We start from the raw sequence: 22,137 nt of genomic DNA on the forward strand, positions 1-22,137 counted from the left end.
GCTAGAACAAGCGGTATCAACAATGGAAGGATCTCGATAATATTTTGAAATTTTGCAGGCTTTTTCAATACCTTTATAATCAATGGTAGATCTTCCGGGAAAAGAAAAAACTGCAGAAGACTGGTTTTCCTTGATATCAACAGAGGTTATTCTTTTTGGAGTAGGAGGCTTGGGATTAGCAACGACCCAGTGTTTAGGAAAGGTAAGGTCTTCCCATCTGATCGTTTGATGTTCTATTTTCTGATTCTTTGAATCAGTGAGAACAACAACACTTGATTTAGAATCACAACTGGGTGTATGGCGTATGGCTGGCCATAAAGTATTAGTATGCCGAAAGCATCCTCTAGATTGTATGGCTATGTTATGTCTTTTTTGATGCATGTCAAACCTTGAGGTCTGGATCTGCAACTGCAAGATTTGATCGATCGTTTCATCGAAGACATGAACTGAGAAGTTAGGATAACAATCAAAATAGACTAGGCCATGTGACAGAGGGGCAACTATACCTCTGATCAGGGAATTGGTATACTTATTATGGGTAAGATCACGGACTGTGGCCAACACAAAAGTATTTAACCCTTGATGAGTCAAAGGGTTGATCCCAATTAGAATGCATCCCAAATGCAGATATTTTGTTTTCAATCTCTTAGCCTCGGCTTGTAAAGCTTTTGGATCGAATAAAGGAATAGATTGGATATTGTCAGAGTTTTCCTGGATCTGACTTATAGACTCCTTAATACTGATCCTAGTAGCGGCTTTTAAATGAAATATAAATAAGTCATCATAAACTTCAGAAGCAGATATTCTAGGTAATTGCCAGCGAGCAGAGGGCTGCGGCTCTTCATATTCAAGTTATGCTTGATTTCAGACTCTACTAGAACTTGATGCAAACATGTCCCTAAGAGGGTTTTCTTCTGCGGATGAATCTCTGTCTTCTAGTTCTCGGAAGGAAACAGACTTCCTGAATGAATCCATTTTTAATATGAGTGATGATTAGAATACCAACCTCGTGAACCTGATACCAAACATCTTCGCACTCTACATAATAAGGTAGAGGAAGCTATGTGGAACTAAATTTTGTTGTACAAAGTGTGAATGTGCGGAAGTTGGAATAACGATATATTGCAAAAACTATTACAAAAACAGAGCATTTGCGAATAATGAAAAAATGCAGACCCCGCTGCCTTAATCGATTAATTAGCAGTAAAGGCAAAGACTCCGCTATGTTGCCACTATTATTCTTCTTTTTTTAAGACTCGAATTGTCTTTAAGATAACTAAAAGTGATGATAATTTAAATTAATGTGCACATATCCAATTTAGATTATTAATTTTGAGTCTGGAATTATCTTAGAGAAACCATTCAAATTCAATTAGTATGTTTAATCAAGTGTAATTAAGGAAAAAATATATATTAATTAAAAAAATATATAATTAGCCAATTAAAAAAATTAATAAAATTATATTTGAAACATAAATGAGTAATTTATGTATATCTCAATTTCCATGAAATAGCAACATCAAATCTTATTGGAAAAGTTTGTGAGACATGCTTATAACAAATCACCCGTTTAGCAGATTTCATAACGAATCGGATCGATGAGGAATGCATCTGGACAGGATTTTCATAGCGCACAAAGAATGATCATAAGCACGTTTTGATAGGTAGTGGAAGATTGTGGAATATCTTTATTTTAGAGTAATAATAATTCTTTAGAGTAATGGAAAAAAATAAATTTTAAAAAATATAATTTTAAATGAAAAATATAAATATAAATTGACTAACCAATTATATGTGTTTTTTTTTTTTTTTTTTTTTTTCCGAAGGTGGCAAAACCTATCAAACTCAGGTGTCAAACCAACAGTGAGGACAACCATCTCTCGCTGCTATCCGCGAATGTCGATTTGACTCATCACCGTTATCAAAGAAAACCACGCCACCTGTAATAACCCACTGGTGGTCCGTAAGGGAGCAGGCTTTCACTCCTGCCAGATGCCTCTGGGTCTTGGGCCGTTAACCTGTTTCCTTACGTCCGAGGAAGACGAGCTCTTAGCCAAGCAGAAGCAGTTTTACGGCATACTCCAGGCCGACCAATTATATGTGTTAAAATAAATATATGCTCTATATATTTTATATTCCAAGATTAAAATGGTGTTCATTTTATTCTATTATATTATGATATGATGTGATGGTGACTATAAAAGTTTAAAAAATTAAAATGTTGAAACAATTATTTACAAACTTTAATTGAAAATATGGAGTTTTTATATTTATTAATAAATAGTGAAATTTTTTATTAGACCAGTAATATTAACAAGATCATATGGCGGTAGGCTGGTAGCTATTAGCACCTATTGTAAAGTTAATGTCCAAAAGTACGTGGATAGCACATACAAATAGGAAGCATGTAATCAAATTGATGATTTCAATTCAGACAATAGTACGGCAACAAATAAATTTTATGTTATTTGATTTTAATTGAGCGATAGCTGTATATGTTTATTGTTTGAATGTTTATCGTTTGATTTTATCAAAGCGGAAATCTAACGATAACCATATACAACCACAACTCAATACAGCTTAATAACACAAAATTTATTTGTTACCAAATAATACAAGATGTAATCATTATTCCACGTGGCTTCTAACAAACCTTCTTGATATAATAATAGAATTGGTTCAAACACATGTCACGGTACCTACCAAAAACAATCCACGTGCTCTGCAATAAACTTTGAAGTTTGAAGATGTAATAGAATTCGTTCCACAAACCTCTCCCTAACTATAAAAATTCCACGTAACATTATTACAAGTCTATCCAAAAGGACAACCTACTCCACAAAGAGACAAAGAGACCACCCAAATTACAGTGTACTCTATAGCATCCGAACATTGCCATGCTATTTAAATTTGTTCAGTTTCATATTAACGATTTTGAAGTCGTTCATTATTGTGACAACATAATTGATAAAAGGAACAACAATCTTGGTTGGGGTGGGACTCCGTTTCTATTCACGTGAAATTACTAGTTCACAATCATGGTTTGTGTGGGGTTTGGTTTTTACCGAAACGGAATAACTGTGATAATATTATTAATTAATAATAGATAGTAATAAATTTGGTGGCATTTTGATTTTATAATTAGTAAAATGTAATGTAATTAGAGATTAAATTAATTTTTTTGCATGTTATTTTTAATGTGATTTTTTTGGAGTTTTTTTATGGATTTTTATGGTTTAATTTCTCTAAAATTTGGTCAGAATTTATTGAAATCACAAGTTTGATGGGTAATCACTGCACAATAAAAATGCCCTAAGATTTTTCAAGGTGCTGAATCTATATATACATTAAACAAACTAATTTAAATAACACAAATCCAAATTTCATCTCAAAATTTTTCCACTCACTTAAAACTCCAAAAAATCACACTAAAAAAACTCCCCTTTCTACCTCTAGATTCCTAAACATTCCAGGAAATGGCAATCAACCTAAATGAAATTTAGTTTTTATCCACGTGGAATTGCTTCTATATGACATCACGGATTCCATATTTGTGAGATATTGCATCCCTCCTTACAACATGAATGTGATAACCAGCAGCATAAGAGATAAGAATGATTCGTATGGAATTAGATGTATATGAATTCACGTAATCAAAAACTTTTGGGTACTGGATCGCTCCTCAAAACTAGGGGTATGTTCAAACCAGGAGCGTAAAAGATAAGAAACTAGGTGCTCTAACAGGTGGCTGTCCGGAAAATAAAAAACATTAAATATTTTCTGTAAGAATTAAGAAACAAAGTGCTTCAACATGTGGCTCTGTTTAGTAAGACAAAAGACTTTAACAGCTGCCTGTATTTAGTCTTCCTTATCTTGGATGAGAAAACAGATATAAAATATTCATCAGTCCGCGTTAGATCTGGGATACGATTCAAGGAAAATCGAAAATCCTTGTGGGATGATGGATACCCAGACTGCAAATAAGAAGCTTCATTTTCTGCTATTTCCATGGCTGGCACAGGGCCACATAAATCCCTTTCTGCAGCTCTCAAAGGCTCTTGCAATCCACGGCCACACCGTCTCCTTTCTCTCCACGCCCATTAACATTTCCAGAATCAGGCCATCCTTACAACTTCAGGACTGGCCGGGACGTATCGATCTGTTGGAACTGTCGTTACCGCCCACGGAAGGCCTTACTCCGGGGGTTGAATGCACGACAGACATCCCCGTAGAAATGGCATTTGCGCTCCAGAAAGCCATAGACGGCCTAGAGAAGCCCTTCCGAAGTCTCCTCAGGCAACTCTTGCCTGACTACGTTGTTCATGACTTCGCGCAGTATTGGACGCAGAGCGCCGCTACCGAGATGCGCATACCGGCTGTAAGGACCTCGAGTTCTACCCGAGCGCAGGCGCAGTTGGGCGTTGGGCGAGTCGACGGGCGCGCGGTGAACGATGGGCGCACGGGCAGTCGACGGGCGTGCGGGCAGGCGCGTGAGCGCACAGGCGGGCGCGGGCGCACGAACGGGCGAGGGCTGCACGACGGGCGGGCGCGGGCTGCATGACGGGCAGGCGATGCGACACGGAAGTGTGACAATAGTGCGACGAAAGGTGCGATGGAAAAATGGCTAAGGCATGACATATGCGATGGAGGTTTATACCTTATTGAGCGTGGAGCACCATGTGGGCAGGCCGACATGTAAAAGGATGCACGCAAGGGTGTTTTGACATTGTTTTGGGGGTCGACTGGAGAGCCACCACCCACTCTACCCACACACAGAGATGCATATATATTGCATAGCGTGGAGGTTCATTTGACATCAACTCGACTTGGCATCATTCAACAAGTGCGCAGATTCTAAAGGCGCAGGGGTAAACAAGTGTAGAGCGCATAGCTCATGCGCTTGTGTTGTATACGCACAAGGGAAGTTTTCACTTGGAGGTTGGGTGAAGGTGTGGGCAAGGTGTGCCCAACGTTCGGTCGAAAGTGTAGTTTTGTGTAGGACTTGGCAAGGATGTCTTGGTGACCCGGGTGGGCACTCATCCTTTGTGCAAGGTGTGCACATGTTATTGTAAAAGGCTGATTTTGCCTATGTTGTAAAATATTCTAAGTATTGGCTTGGAGCTTGCCAAGCATTACTTGTATGATTGTATTATGAAGAAAGATTGATTATAATATATATTTTCAGGCAGACTTGTTCGGGAGTTGCCCCTCCCCTTTATACCATGCAATTGTTATTGTCTTTTATAATTGCTGTTGATAATGAATGAGTATGGGTGTTCATTGGTATGAAGGATAAATGCAATTTTACTTGGTTGCGAAACACAAACTAAGTAAGGACAAGTGAATTAGGCGTAGTCCATGAATGTTAGTATTGGTGAAAAGAAAGCGTTTGGTGGTGCCGCACCTCGCTATAAGCGGTTGGAAGACTACCGCAAGTGTGGGGGCGTGACAGGTGGTATTGGAGCTCGGTTTGAGCTGGTGTTGGAGCAGGGTTGCTCATGACAATGGAAAGGGTGCTTGCAGGTGGAGGAAGCCGTTTCACATAAGTGGAACAAGGGTTGGTTCAGATTGCAGGGACTTGGTGAACATGGAAAAGGCTGAAAAGGAAGAAATGGTGGATGAACCTACAATAGGTGAGTCTAGCCATGGTGCAGTTGAAGCCTTCCGGTACAAAGTGTTGGAACAAATGAGTCGATGGGGTTTGAACTGGGTTTCGATGAAGGCCAAGAACATGAAGATTCGAGAGAGCTGTTCGGAACTAAGAAGGGAACTTGAAGAACTTAGGAGCCAATGCGGAAGTACGACAGATGTTGAACTCAAGGAACTTGATGAGGAGATCCAACAAAGTGGTCTTGACCTTCAAGAGCTCTTTGATGAAAGAGCCTGATTGAAGAAGGAAAGTGCCAGGGTGGAAGCCGAAATCAAGCAAGTTGAGGAAGAGATAAAGAAGAAGCTTCTTGGTAAGAAGGTTGTTGTGATTGAGCAGGAAGAGCTCGACTACATTGATAGGTTGGGAACTCAATACCGAGAGCATCCAGAGGACATTCGAAAGTTTAGTTCTATGAACTTGGTCAGTGGACACTTGGTTGGTGCACTTGAGCAAGATGCAATGAAGGGCAAGCTTGAGGAGAGTCAAGCTGGCCCAGGATCGAGTTGCTTAGAAGAGCCAAGCAGAGAGGTGAAGTACCTTAGGAGGAATGTCAAGGTGGAGCATGAGCCAATTGACACTTCTAATGCCGAATTCTTGAAGAAGGTTGCTGATGTAAGGCACAAGACAAAGCCAACAAAGGGAGGTGATTCCTTGAAGCTAAGTTTTGTGCAGGTAACCGTGAAGGGCAAGAGATTTGCAGCTTTGGTGGACACTGGGGCTACTCATAGATTCTTAAGCAGGAAGGCAGCAAAGTCTTTTGGGAAGAAAGCAAAGATGGAGAGGGAATGGAGTGCTTTCAAAGCAGTCAACTCTACCATAAGAGCTGTTGATGGTGTGTTGAAGGACACTCAGGTGAAAGTAGGATCGTTGTTTGGGAAGTTGGACTTAAGGGTTGTGGACATGGATGATCATTCTATGGTGTTGGGGCTGGACTTTTTGGAGCTCGCACAAGCCATACCAATGGTGGACTGGAACATTCTTTTGATCACAGCTGAAGGGAGAACCATGATGGTACCGATGAATAGAAGGAGTTGCTTGGGGTATAGGCCAAGGATGACTTCTATGGTTTTGTATCCCAGAGATCCGAATGTGAAACATGAGGATGTGGAGCAAAGAGGACTTGGGAGTGTGACTCAAACAACGAAGGAACAGAAGTTGACTAACTTCGTTGCAAGGGCTAGAAAGAGGGATGATGGAAGTGAGAAGACAACCTCACGAACATGGAGACACTTATTAGGAGCATTTTCTACTGATGATTTTCACAAAGGAGTTGCAAGTGAAGGGAGTCCGAGTACTACTTCAGAGGCAGTGGTTGATGAGGATTATGGAGGTAGAGATCCTGCTGGGATAGTGGACTTTTGCAGGTATGCTATGGGCATATATGACTTTCAGTTGACAAAGGAAAAGCTAGGTGAGCTTGGATGTACATGTGAGGAGATTGAGGCTGTGCATAGATACTTGAGGACACAACATCAATCTGACACATGGGTGGATGAGAGTCAGGGAGGAAACTTCCTGGCCCTCCTTTCTCTATAAACAACCTTGGAGAAGGGTTGGTGTAGGGACCTTGTTTGGGAGGGGCTACACCAACTTAAAAAGGGGCCTTGGAGGAGGCTTCTTTATGCAGATTGCAGACTTGGATGCAGATGGCCAGATATTGGGATGGAGTCTACATGGGTTGGACATCATGGACAACTAGAGTCATGGACATCAGGTTGGAGATATGGAGCATGACAGTTATGCAGGGACATGAAGCAGGTGCATGTGTGGAAGTGTCATTTATGGACATTCTATGGGGGAATGTCGAAGCAAAGGATGTTGTGCAGATGCTGTTATGGAGATGTAGGAGCTAGTGGAGAGGTTGTACACTCTTGTGCAACAAAACCATGGCTTGAACATGTTGCAGATGAGATGGAGTTTCCATGGACCTGAGCATGGATTGATAGATTCTTGATGAGTCCGAGATGTAGCAGAAGTCAGGAGAAGACTTGTGGTGGCATAAGGATGTGCATTCTTATGGTTTGGGCGTATGGTTGGACTGATCACCCGACTAGTTCGAGTCATGAGGGGTACCAATGTGCAGAGATATGTTGGCATTAGTTGAGACATGGTAACACATGATACGAATGTGTTGGCATCTGATGAGAGACTACATGGAGGGGACACATGATGGGGTCGACACGAGATGTTACAGTGGAGATTGTGGCAGAGGGGTCGATGATCATGGATCGAGATGATATCTGATGATGACATACCGTTGAGGTGTATACCTTGGTATGGTGAGCTTGGTGGCAGTTGGTCACTAAGGTGAGACATGATGGAGATGGAGTTCTACATATGTTGCAGGGATGTTTGCCTTATGTGGAGGAGTTGACATCATGGATAGTGATGATCTTGGTGGATGGCTACCGGGATGGTATGTTGTTGAGGACGACAATGATTTCAGGTGGAGGAGGATGTAAGGACCTCGAGTTCTACCCGAGCGCGGGCGCAGTTGGGCGCTGGGCGAGTCGACGGGCGCGCGGTGAACGATGGGCGCATGGGCAGTCGACGGGCACGCGGGCGGGCGCGGGCACGCGCGAGCACACGAACGTGCGCGAGCTACACGATGGGCAGGCACAGGCTACACAACGGGAGGGCGATGCGACACAGAAGTGTGACAATAGTGCGACGAAAGGTGCGATGGAAAAATGGCTAAGGCATGACATATGCGATGGAGGTTTATACCTTATTGAGCGTGGAGCACCATGTGGGCAGGCCGACTTGTAAAAGGATGCACGCAGGGGTGTTTTGACATTGTTTTGGGGGTCGGCTAGAGAGCCACCACCCACTCTACCCACACGCAGAGATGCATATATATTGCATAGCGTGGAGGTTCATTTGACATCAACTCGACTTGGCATCATTTAACAAGTGCGTAGATTCTAAAGGCGCAGGGGTAAACAAGTGTAGAGCGCATAGCTCATGCGCGTGTGTTGTATACGCACAAGGGAAGTTTGCACTTAGAGGTTGGGTGAAGGCGTGGGCAAGGTGTGTCCAGCGTTCGGTCGAAAGTGTAGTTTTGTGTAGGACTTGGCAAGGATGTCTTGGTGACCCAGGTGGGCACTCATCACTGTGCAAGGTGTGCACATGTTATTGTAAAAGGCTGATTTTACCTATGTTGTAAAATATTCTAAGTATTGGCTTGGAGCTTGCCAAGCATTACTTGTATGATTGTATTATGAAGAAAGATTGCTTATAATATATATTGTCGGGCAGACTTGTTCGGGAGTTGCCCCTCCCCTTTATACCGTGCACTTGTTATTGTCTTTTATAATTGTTTTTGATAATGAAAGACTATGGGTGTTCATTGGTATGAAGGATAAATGCAATTTTACTTGGTTGCGAAACACAAATTAAGTAAGGACAAGTGAATTAGGCATAGTCCATGAATGTTAGTATTGGTGAAAAGAAAGCGTTCGGTGGTGCCCCACCTCGCTATAAGCGGTTGGAAGACTACCGCAATTGTAGGGGCGTGACACCGGCTATCTATTTTTCGGTCTATTCCCCGACGACCTGCGGCTATGGCTTCCACCCTTCACGTGTATTGAACCACAAAATAACCGCCGAGGAACTGGCGGCTCCGCCCCTTGGATTTCCGTGTTCCGCGATCTCATTCAGACTATATGAAGTGCGGGATGTATTAGTAATGTATAAAGGAATACCCGGGCACGTTATTCCGACCTATCGTGTGGCTAAATGCTTACAAGGATGCGTGGCGGTGGCCATCAAGTCATGCTTTGAAGAGGAAGAGAAGTATATTCGTTATTTCCAGGAGACTATCGGAGTTCCCGTGCTCTCTGTCGGCCCACTCATGCCCGTATCTAAGCTGAATTCGGACAGCCGAGATGGCTCCGATCTGCTTGATTGGCTGGACCGGCAGAGGCTGTCCTCTGTCGTGTTTGTGTCGTTTGGCAGCGAGACGTTTTTGTCGAGAGAGCAAACCTACTAGCTCGCGCTTGGTTTGGAGGCGAGCGGGCTCCCGTTCCTCTGGTCGCTACGTGCTCCACAGTTCTTGGACAACGCTCGTGGAGATCCGCGGGAGCTCCTTCCCGAAGGGTTCGAGACTCGAACAGGGGACCGGGGTCTCATTGTCCGGGGCTGGGTGCCGCAGGTTCAGATCGTCTCGCACCCGTCCGTTCGTGGGTATTTGAGTCACGGCGGGTGGAGCTCCACCATGAAGGCGCTGAGCTTCGGAGTGCCGCTTATCCTCTTGCCTGTAAAGCTAGATCAGAGCTTGAATACCCGGCAAATAGTGGTTGAATTGAAGGCGGGGATCGAGATTGAGAGAGGAGACGATGGCTCTTTTCTCAGTGAAAACATAGCTACAGCACTGGGAATGGTATTGGCTGGAGAACAGGGGAAGCAGTTGCAATCAAAGGTGGAGGTCGCGCGTAAGATTATAGTGAGCAACACTGGACGTCAACAGAGTTACATCCATGACTTCATACAACAGCTGGAGCAGATAGCAGAACCGTGTAAGCAGAGGTGAAAAAATTCAAATAGAAAGACGATTTCTTGAATAACCGAATTTCGAGGATTTCTGGGTCAGATTATTGATGTTAATTATGTGATAAGCTTGCGAGAGGATTTCTGGGTCAGATTATTGTTGTTGATTATGTGATAATCTTATGTTAATTATGATGATAAGTTTATTGGTAAAGAATTTTGATTTAATTATTAAGATTAGGTTTATAGATGTGATTTTGAAATAGGACTGTATTAAATGGATATGGGTATTTTTTAATTTAATATTAATAATTATTAGGTAAATAATAAATATTTAATAATTAAGAATAAATATTTTTAAGAATAATTACATATAAAACTAGCACAATCATATTAAAATTAAAAAAAATATTAATATCGTTATCTGGTTAAAAATATTAATATCGTTATCTGGTTAATGTTTCTCGTTAAGCATTTCTAATTAATTTAATTTCTAGTTAATGTTTCTAGGTTTTTATTCATTTATTCTACTAAATATTGAAATTGTATCGTATTTAGTTAAAAGCTATTAATTTAACCTCCAAATACTCAGATTGTATCGTAACAAAATATATAAATATTCGTTTACCAAAGGTAGTAAGATGGTGTCGTATTTAAGAAAAAATAATAAACATTACAAAATCTATTGATTGCTCATCGCCATTACGGCCATGGCCCCTCCTGTACGAGTCGAGTCCTGAATGTATGCATTAGCTGCAGGAGTCGATCATGAGGCTTCAGATTCAGGGAAAAGAAATTTTAACTCTACTTTGCATCCATCCTGCTATCAACAATTACTGCGGTCAAGTCTAAATGAACACCAGTGGAATGCAGGGCCAACTGATGCTGATGTGGAGCTAAGTGACGGAGTATTGCGGGGCCCGCTCGCAAACGGTTAGAATTCTGTGTTACTCGACTCTTGAGTCTCTACCCAACCATGCTATCGCTAGAAACTTCAATGCAATAACAACCTATACACGTGCGTGCATGAAACGAATGCAAAAATCATCGCCCCGAATCAAAGGAAACATTTATTAAATTTCATCTAAAATTTAAAGCTTTTTAACAATACTATGTTTCTGGATTTAAGAGATCTGTGGTTTGTATAAAATTTAAAGCTTTTTAATAATATTATGTTTCTGGATTTAAGAGATCTGTGGTTTGTATTTTTTACTTAGTTATCCGAGAACACACAGTCTGAACCATTTTTATGTCAACGTTTCAAATCCCAACTGGGATCCATCATCAAGACTTATGAATGATGATAAAAAAAGAGAAATAATAATAATGAAAATAAATTTAAAGATCAACACAATGTCGACTGGAAGATTTATTTTTAATTTAATTTATTTATTTTTTTAACTGTTGAGTTTTATATATATATTATTATTTATTGAAGAGTTAATATATTAATTCATAACCTTAATAATTAAATTAGTGTACTGTATTGTAGTGTATAAATACTATGCTTATTTATAAGAATTGAGACGAACCATTGGCCGAGTATATTCTTTTGAGTACATGATGTTGAAATAGAAAGCTTTGACTAACGAGAGATTCAATTCATTTTTCCTTCGGATAGTTTTGCTTATAATAAGATTTCGTTTGGCCTTAACAAAGTTTCTTACTTTTTATCACATTAGGTTTATTGTTTATTGTTTATGGTGGAAGAATCACATGACATGGATTTATGTATGAATATAATATTTTTAGGAAAATTTTAAAAATCAAAAGTATTTAAAAGAGTGAATAATGTTTTTAATTTTTTAATATAGAATTGATATATAATTTATATATTAAAAATAATATAAATTTTGTATTTATTATAAATACTTAAAGATAAAATTTCTCTTATTGTTTTAGAAAATTTAAAAATATGATTAGGGGATTCACCCTATCTTCTCACATGGATTTTCACAGAGAAACAAATCAGAATTTTTTTATAGATTGAGTAAGAAAATAATCCTCACACAAAAACATGTAACACAATTTTCTTGATATAAACTATAAAAACAACTGTATAAATCATCCACATTATTGTATAAATTTTGAATATAGCTGTACAACTATACCTAGATAACTATACATCTATACATCAGATTCATATGATTATACCAATAATATACATCAGATTCATATGATTATAACAATAATATTTCCAAATTTTTGATAACATATAACAATAATATTTCCAAATTTTTGTGTTATCAAAATTGGAAATAAATCTAAACATAATTAAAAAATAAAATTATATTAAAAATATTACTTTTATTTAAAATAAATAATCCGTGAAAGGCCTTTCTCCGATGTCATTTATTCTTGTGCAAGTAGTTATCACTTTTATCACCATTTTATGAAATTTTATATGGCCAAAAATAGAGAAGAGGCTTTTCTTTTTTTTTTAGTCCTTGGTTTTAGGGCTATGTTGGTTTTATTCATTCACCTGGACACTCATTATTAATTTAATCTATTTTTTTAAGTCTTAACATCTTTTTCAATTTGGATAATGATTCCAAACTTTACTTACATTTTGGAATTAATTTTCCCTCAAACAATTTATGGGTAATTGATGGGTGTCTCTCCAGCGATCTTTCCACTTTTCCATGGAGGTAGATTTGACCTCAAAGTTTGTTAAAAAATCCTTTTAAATATTGATGAAGTAGTTCGGAAACAAAACCTAGATTAGTGCTTTTGTTTCTCTCTCTACCTTGAATAAGAATGTGACATTCTCTTTAAAAGAAAAAATATTCCGAATCCAAACTTTTTTTTTATAATAGAATAGATAAATAATTTACAATTTTGTCGGAAAGAGATGTTGAAAATGACTAATATAATAGATCTTACGTTAAAAATAAATAAAATAAAACTAGCCATCTAAAAACATGAACAAATTTAAATCTATTTAAATCTTGAATTTATTAAATACGAAACTTTTTTAAAATTTTTAATTTTTAATTTTTAACCATTTAATATAAATAATATATAATTAAAATGATCTATATAATTAAATATATAGATTTAAAACAAATATAAATTGGTCCCAAGAAAAAGTATACATTACCATTATACAAATAAGAATCAATAATGATTTGTATTAAATGTATATAAGGTCGACTCAAATTAACCTAGGGCCGGTGAATATTGAAATGGGGAACACACTTGGCTTCTGATGGGTTATGGATTTTGAGACCTTTCCCACCACCAACGCACACAACGACTTAACTCGCACCCCATCTGTCAAGACCTCGAGTTGGTGAGCGCCCAAGAGAGTCAAAAAACTGATAGCGTGCAGTTGCGTCCAAGATCTGCAATCGGCACCCGCCTTCGGTTAAAGGCGACTTGGAGGTGGACGTTCGGTTATGTGCAACCCCCCATTGGTTTAGGGCACGCACGAGTGTAGCGGGTGGTTAAGTGCGACGGATCGACAAGTGCATCGTACATTGCACGTAGTGTTAGGCAGTTGTTTGGCCATCACAAAGTGCGACCAAGCATAGCGGCGACACGAGTTGGGTGCCTAAGGCAGGGGAGCGTCCCAGTGGGCGGTACGACGAGTTGGAAATATGTGTAGCGAATCGTGATGGGCGAGTTTAGTTGTGAGCGGTTGGGCGAGTTAGCGGGCAACATGGGCGAGCCAACCTACAGCCAGCCCAAACAACACCTTGGTTGAATGAGTGCATGGCAAGGTGGAACAAGCTGACTGCATACTACATGGGGAAGCCGACCCATGGGAAAACCAAAGGACGCGTCAGTTTGGGTGTAATGGCCATCGCATGGAGGCATATATAAATGGGAGGCCATGTGGATGAAAAGCATCAATCAAACAACAAGCATACAAAATAGAAGTGCGAGCTAGACAATGAACAAGGATGCAAATGAGCGGGCAGGGCGAGGTAGTTGACTTAGGGACTGTGGCAAGTTTGGCACAGGAAGTTTGCGGTTTTCGTAGAATTCAGTCGAGTTACATTTTGGCATGGCATAGGGCGGGCAAATCGCAGTACTGCAGTGTAGAACAACACAACAAGTAGACTGAGCAATAGTGTGGGTAAGATCATTCAGGTAGTCGGATGCTACACGACCAACGGGCACAATAGTCCCGCGTGTAGAGTAAATGTGCAGGCCGCTACAATAGGTCGTTTGGGCGGTGCGCAGTTGGGTTGTGCAGAGAGTTGGTGTTATGTTGGTTATGGTGGAAGGGTCACAAGATGGTATAACTGAACAAGAGTTCGGGTAACAGTTTTGTGGGATGAATGAATGGGAAGCAAACGTGCAGGAGTTGCATAATAGCATTGGCATTCATGCAAAGTAACGACACAAGTGTGCGACTGAATGCAGCTCGTGGGTAGGTCTGCACGAAGGCAACATTAAGGAAAAATGTGCACGGACTGCATGAATATTGTAAAAATTATAAAATTGATATTTTGCATAATTATATTATTGGGCAGAATTATATTTAGAAGTTGACCCTCTCACATGTGATATGTGTGTACACTGTTGTTATATTTGTTTTTGTTGCATATGAAATAGTAATTGATGAAATATAAATGAATTATTTCTGCTACATCATAAACACTTAGCGAAAAATTGCTTAAGTGCTGGATAGGTGTAGTTTGTGAACTCAAGTATTGGTGAAAAGAAAAAGTCCGACAGCACCGGACGCGCCTATGTGTTGGTTGGAAGACATCACTAACATAGGGGCATGATAGTTGGTATCAAAGCTTGTTTTGTAGAAAGGGGCTTTAACAAGAAGAAGTGGGAATACAACAAGCAGGGATTACAATTGGTATTGAAGTTGGGCATTGTGTAGATGGTTGCAGTGCAACATTAAGGGATTCTGTAGGGGCAAGACAACGGGTCAAGGTCGAGCTGAACATGAAAGTGTATGGTCGTGACATGTTCAAGGGGGGAGGAATGATCCAGGTGGATATTGGTGGCCACCCGCTAATTCCACTTGGACGACCACCATTGCTTCTTTCAATTTTTCAGTTTCCTTAATTATAGCGCAGTTTACTATTTTTAGCAGTTTTTCGAGTCCTAAAATTCTGGAGCCGTTTTGAGGCCCTAAACGATGTTTTTTGGGAAATCTACCACCAATGATTTCCTGTGTAAAATCGTCTTTTTCGTCGTAGTCCTCGGAGAGATCTTTCTAATGGGCTATCATGCACGTCAAATGAAGATAATATGACCAAGTCACGACCTCGGGAAGTTGGCTGTCCAACTCACCCCAACGGGGCCCATAATCTCTTGGTATTACATCTCCTCGGGTTAGGGTTTTAGTTGTTTGGGGTTTGGTCTTATTGTTCAATAATAAAAAGGCCCTTGAGCCTCATTTTAAGACAGTTCAAAGGCATGAAGCCACCACATCTCTTCTCAAATATAAGCTACCATCGCCCTAGCTGGTTTATTTCCATTACTGTTTGTAAGCATATTTTAGTATTTTACATTAATGAAATGAAGTATTATTTCCGCTACATATCTGTGTTTATGGTTATTTATGTAATTTGTTGCGTCCCTATTTAAATCCATATCAGTGGTATCAGAGCAGTCTGCTTTTTCTCTGTTTTTCTTTGCATGTCCCCAACGAGGTCAAGATATAAGGAGTTAGGGCTTGAACTGGTCAAACCTTTGCAAGACCAACCCTGCAAATCCTGACGGCCTCCCATGGAGGATGAGAAGAAAGACGAAGGGGCAAGAGATCCTATCAAAATATTTCTCGAAGAAGCCCTCGAGCAATAAAGGAACGCGATGATGGACAGCGTTGCCCAAATACTTCAGCGGTTACCCAGAGGCAACGCATCGGCTTCCAGCAGCTACTCTGGAAACGCCATGCGCTTTAAGGTACAAGTTAATTTTGAAATCCCCATATTCGAGGGTCAGATAGACGCAGATGCCGTAGATAAATGGTTAAATCTACTAGAGGGTTATTTTTCTGTTCATGAATTTTCAAGTTGAGAAAAGATTGTTTTCTCTCTTCTCAAAGCAGCCCCCCACGTCAAGGACTGGTGGGAAACCTACTACAAGCAGAAGGATGAAAGTACGGACTCACTATTCTCAGCCACACCCACCTGGAATTCATTTCGAGACGCCATCAAGGAGCAGCACTACCATGTCAAAGCTATGAGGACAAATACATAAAGTGGACCACGCTGCGACAGGGACGAGACCAAGATGTGCCGGAGTTCACAAACATTTTTCATACCCTTCACACACAGTTGGGTATCAAATGTTCTGAGCTGCATCTGGTACTCAAATACCACGACTGCCTACACATATACATCCACGAAGAGATGGAGTTCCTGAACATCTCCTCACTCAGCACAATGTATCGATACGTTGTCAAAATCAAGCAAAAGTTCAAACAGAAGAAGTGAGACTTTGGATCTGCGAATCCGAAGACCAAAGGACAAAGCCAAGGCGGGGTGACCCAAAACAACCTGTCGAAGCCTCAAGAAAAGAACAACACCACGAAATCGAAGAAGGACACAGGAAAGTGGCGTGAGTTCCACAAGAGTCCCACTCATAACACAAGTGAGTGTTGAACCAAGCAGTCGTTGGTGGCTGAGTTGAAGGCTTCAAAATCAGATGCATGTTCCGACCCTGAGGCAGAACCTGACAAGAGGAGTCCAGTGTCACTATTGCCACTGCCAAGATCCAGAAGAATGAGCCCGAAGATCTAGAGGAAGGGGAGCATCCTTTCCACTCATAGATGTGGGTGAAGGGTTCACCACTATAATTCATTGTCGACAGTGACAGCCAAAATAACCTCATCTCAGCAGAGGTCGTCACGCGGTTGGGCCTACAGAATACATCACACCCACAGCCATATAGTATCAGGTGGCTTCATGAAGGATGAGATCTCAAAGTTCGCCAGCAGTGTCACCTTCCCTACAGCATCAAGCCCTTCACATGAGGTATTATGTGATGTTACACCACTGGATGTTTGTGATGTATTATTAGGCCAGCCATACTTGTGGAGGCGACATGCTGTGTATGATTCAAGGCCTCGCGCTACCATAATTTCTTTGGATAATTCAATATATAGGATACCATAGTTAGCCCCACCTACCGCCACCTCTTTGATCACTGCTAATAAAGGCAACAAGCTCATCTCACAGACTAGGAAATTTATTTTCTGTCTGGTTTGCTCCCAAAGTAAGGGGAAGATCGTAGCCACATCCATGACCCTCGCAAAGGGTTCCTCCACACAGCAACAGCAGCAAAGGAATATGGTCATGACAGAACACAGGAACAACTTCTCCTCACCCACAGGGGTACCACACAAGCTTCAGGTGGGTGACAAAGTATGGTTGCATTTGCGAAAGGAACGCCTTACCAAAGCCTGTTGGAAACTCAGACCACTCCGATATGGTCCTTAAACCATCACCAAGGCTATGGGAGACAATGCATTTGAGCTTAGCATTCCCCCATTCCTTGGCCTGCACCCTGTGTTCAATGTGGACCGCCTTCGGCCATACTTTCCACCATTACTAGACACATCCGACATTGCAGAACAGCTCGCACCCACAGAGTTAAATCCAGATTGCATGGAACAAGCTGCAACTGATCAAATCATGGACACACAGATCAAGCACACTCGCCAGCAGAATATCAAACTATATCGAGTTGTCAAAGCAGGCCAACTCCTTCACCAGGGCAAGTGGCTCACCAAAGACCAAGTTCAGCAGAAGTTCCCTCATCTCATGGAGGAACTCAACGTAATGGGGACCATTGCTTCCTAAGGGCGGAGGGGGTGGGATGATCTAGGTGGATATTGGTGGCCACCCAATAATTCCACTTGGACGCCCACCATTGCTTCTTTCAGTTTTTCAGTTTCCTTAATTATAACACAGTTTACTATTTTTAGCAATTTTTTGGGTCCTAAACTTCTGGAGCCGTTTTGAGGCCCTAAACGACATTTTTTGGGAAATCTACCACTAGCGATTTTTCATCTAAGATTGTCTTTTCCATCATAGTCCTTGAAGAGATATTTCTAGTGGGCTATCATGTGCATCAAACGGAGATAATATGACCAAGTCGTGACCCCAAGAAGTTGGTTGTCCAACTCACCCCAACGGGGCCCATAAACTCTTGGTGTTACATCTCCTCGGGTTAGGGTTTTGGTTGTTTAGGGTTTGATATTATTGTTCAATAATAAAAAGGCCCTTGACCATCATTGTAAGACAGTTCAGAGGCATGTAGCCACCACATCTCTTCCTAGAGATAAACTACCATCACCCTAGCTGGTTTATTTCCATTACCGTTTGTAATCATATTTCAGTATTTTACATTAATGAAATGAAGAATTATTTCCATTTCATATCTGTGTTTATGGTTATCTCTGTAATTTGTTGCGTTCCTGTTTAAATCTGGATCAGTGGTATCAAAGCGGTTTGCTTTTTCTATGTTTTTCTTTGCATGTCCCCAAAGAGGTCAGGATATAACGGGTTAGGGCTTGAACTGGTCAAACCTTTGTAAGACCAGCCCCGCAAATCCCGACGGCCTCCCATGGCAGATGAGAAGAAAGATGAGGGGGCAGGAGATCCTATCAAAATCTTGCTCGAAGAAGCCCTCGAGTGACAAAGGAACGCGATGATGGACAACTTTGCCCAGATACTTCAGCGGCTACCTAGAGGCGACACATCGGCTTCTAGCAGCTACTCTGGAAACGCCACGCCCTTTAAGGTACAAGTTAATTTTGAAATCCCCATATTCGAGGGTCAAATAGACACAGATTCCATAAATAAATGGTTAAATTTGCTAGAGGTTTATTTTTCTGTTCATGAATTTTCAAGTCGGGAAAAGATTGTTTTCGCTCTTCTCAAAGTAGCCCCCCACGTCAAGGACTGGTGGGAAATCTACTGCGAGCAGAAGGATGAAAGTACGGACTCACTGTTCTCAGTTGCACCCACTTGGAATTCATTTCGAGACGCCATCAAGGAGCAGCACTACCCTGTCAAAAGCTATGAGGACAAATACATAAAGTGGACCACGCTGCGGCAGGGATGAGACCAAGATGTGCGGGAGTTCACAAACATTTTTCATACCCTTCGCACACAGTTGGGTATCAAATGTTCTGAGCTGCATCTGGTACTCAAATACCATGGCTGCCTACACAGATACATCGAGGAAGAGATGGAGTTCCTGAACATCTCCTCTCTCAGCACAATGTATCGATACGTTGTCAAAATCGAGCAAAAGTTCAACAGAAGAAGCGAGACTTTAGATCTGCGAATCCGAAGACCAAAGGACAAAGCCAAGGTAGGGTGACCCAAAACAACCTGTCGAAGCCTCAAGAAAAGAACAACACCATGAAATCGAAGAAGGACACAGGAAAGTGGTGTGAGTTCCACAAGAGTCCCACTCATAACACAAGTGAGTGTCGGACCAAGTAGTCGTTGGTGGCCGAGTTGAAGGCTTCAGAATCAGATGCATGTTCTGACCCTGAGGTAGAACCCTATAAGGGGAATGGCAAAGGGAAGCAGATCATTGATGCAGTGCCCAATATCACTATTGCCACTGCCAAGATCCAGAAGAATGAGCCCGAAGATCCAAAGGAAGGGGAGCGTCTTTTCCACTCACAGATGTGGGTGAAGGGTTCACCACTGCAATTCATTGTCGACAGTGGCAGCCAAAATAACCTCATTTCAGCAGAGGTCATGAAGCAGTTGGGCCTATCGACTACACCACACCCGCAACCATACAGTATCGGGTGGCTTCATGAAGGACGAGATCTTAAAGTTCGCAAGCAATGCCGCCTTCCCTACAGCATCAAGCCCTTCATAGACAAGGTATTGTGTGATGTTACACTGCTGGATGTTTGTGATGTATTAATAGGCCAGCCATACTTGTGGAGGCGACATGCTGTGTATGAGTCAAGGCCTCGCGTTGTCATTATTTCTTTGGATAATTCATTATACAGGATACCAGAGGTAGCCCCACCTACCACCACCTCTTTGATCGCTCCTAAGAAAGGCAGCAAGCTCATCTCACAGACTACGAAATTTATTTTCTGTCTGGTCTGCTCCCAAAGTAAGGGAAATATCGTAGCCACATCCATGACCCCCGCGAAGGGTTCCTCCGCGCAACAGCAACAACAAAGGAATACGGTCATGACAGAATAGAGGAACAACTTCTCCTCACCCACAGGGGTACCACACAAGCTTCAAGTGGGTGACAAAGTCTGGTTGCATTTGCAAAAGGAACGCCTTACCGGAGCCTAGCGGAAACTCAGACCACTCCGATATGGTCCTTACACCATTACCAAGGTTGTGGGAGACAATGCATCTGAGCTTAGCATTCCCCCATTCCTTGGCCTGCACCCAATGTTCAATGTGGACCGCCTTCAGCCATAATTTCCACCATTACTAGACACATCCGACATTGTAGAACAACTCACACCCACAGAGTTAAATCTAGATTGCATGGAACAAGCTACAACTGATCGGATCATGGACACACAGATCATGCACACTCGCCAGCAAAATATCCAACTGTATCGAGTTGTCAAAGCAGGCCAACTCCTTCACCAAGGCAAGTGGCTCACTAGGGACCAAGTTCAGCAGAAGTTCCCTCATCTCATGGAGGAACTCAATGCAATGGGGACCATTGCTTCCTAAGGGGGGAGGAATGATCCAGGTGGATATTGGTGGCCACCCACTAATTCCACTAGGATGCCCACCATTGCATCTTTCAGTTTTTTAGTTTCCTTAATTATAACATATTTTACTATTTTTAGCAGTTCTTTGGGTCCTAAACTTCCGAAACCATTTTGAGGCCCTAAACGACATTTTTTGGGAAATCTACCGCGAGCGATTTTGTATCTAAAATTGTCTTTTTTGTCGTAGTTCTCGAAGAGATCTTTCCAACGGGCTATCATGCGCGTCAAATGGAGATAATATGACCAAGTCGCGACCTTGGGAAGTTGGCTATCCAACTCACCCCAACGAGGCCCATAAACTCTTGGTGTTACATCTCCTTCGGTTAGGGTTTTGATTGTTTAGGGTTTGCTCTTATTGTTCAATAATAAAAAGGTCCTTGAGCCTCATTATAAGACAGTTCAGAGGCATGTAGCCACCACATCTCTTCTAAGCGATAAGCTACCATCGCCCTAGTTGGTTTATTTCCATTACTGTTTGTAAGCATATTTCAGTATTTTACATTAATGAAATGAAGTATTATTTCCACTGCATATTTGTGTTTATGGTTATCTCTATAATTTTCTGCGTTCTTGTTTAAATCTGGATCACAAAGATGATGGTGGAAAATATGGAGGAATCACATGTAATAGGTGAATCTAGTATGAGTCCCAAGACAATTTTAATGAAGAAGACCTTGGATCATATGGACGAAATAACTTCAAAGATGAGTGCATTGGAATCTGAGAATGCTAAACTTAGAGATAAGTTCACGAAGAAGGAAGAGGACCATGAGAACCTCAAGGTATGATATGAGTATCTTAAATGGAAGTATTGGAAAACTGCAGGTGAAGCCAAGAACTTTGAAGCTGTGAAGGACCAACGATTAGAGGAGATCCCGAAGCTGCGAAAGAGTCTTGATGAGGCTCTCAATGAGATTTCCATCTTGAAGAAGGTTATTGGGCAAGGTCTGATTGGAGAAGTTGGCCACATCAAAGTCAAGGAACCTAATTCTTATAATGGGTTGAGAAGCGTGAAGACACTTGGCAACTTTCTATGGGTTATGGAGCAATACTTTGAATTCTTGGGACTTTCTAATGAAGAGGCCAAGGTGAAGGTGGCTTCTCAATTCCTTACAAAGAATGAGAAGATGTGGTGTAGAAGAAAATCATATCAAATTACTCATGGTGATGCTGAGTACATCTCTACTTGGGAAGAAATAAAGGAAGCGTTGCAAAGTCACTTTAGTCCACAATATGAGACTTGAGATGCAAGGACAAATATCAAGTACATTAAAAAAATAGGGAGTCTGCAGGCATATCAACTAAA

General features: G+C 41.2%; 1 pseudogene; it reads left to right on the forward strand.

Annotated features, from left to right (window-relative positions):
• The first annotated feature begins 3,819 nt into the window (after positions 1-3,819).
• Positions 3,820-22,075, forward strand: LOC149244160 (UDP-glycosyltransferase 91C1-like; annotated as a pseudogene).
• The last annotated feature ends 62 nt before the right edge of the window (positions 22,076-22,137 follow it).

Source organism: Pinus tabuliformis, chromosome 8, assembly GCF_031772625.1.
Source record: "Pinus tabuliformis cultivar Carrire ecotype Pingquan chromosome 8, CPIR1, whole genome shotgun sequence".
Lineage (NCBI taxonomy): Eukaryota > Viridiplantae > Streptophyta > Pinopsida > Pinales > Pinaceae > Pinus > Pinus tabuliformis.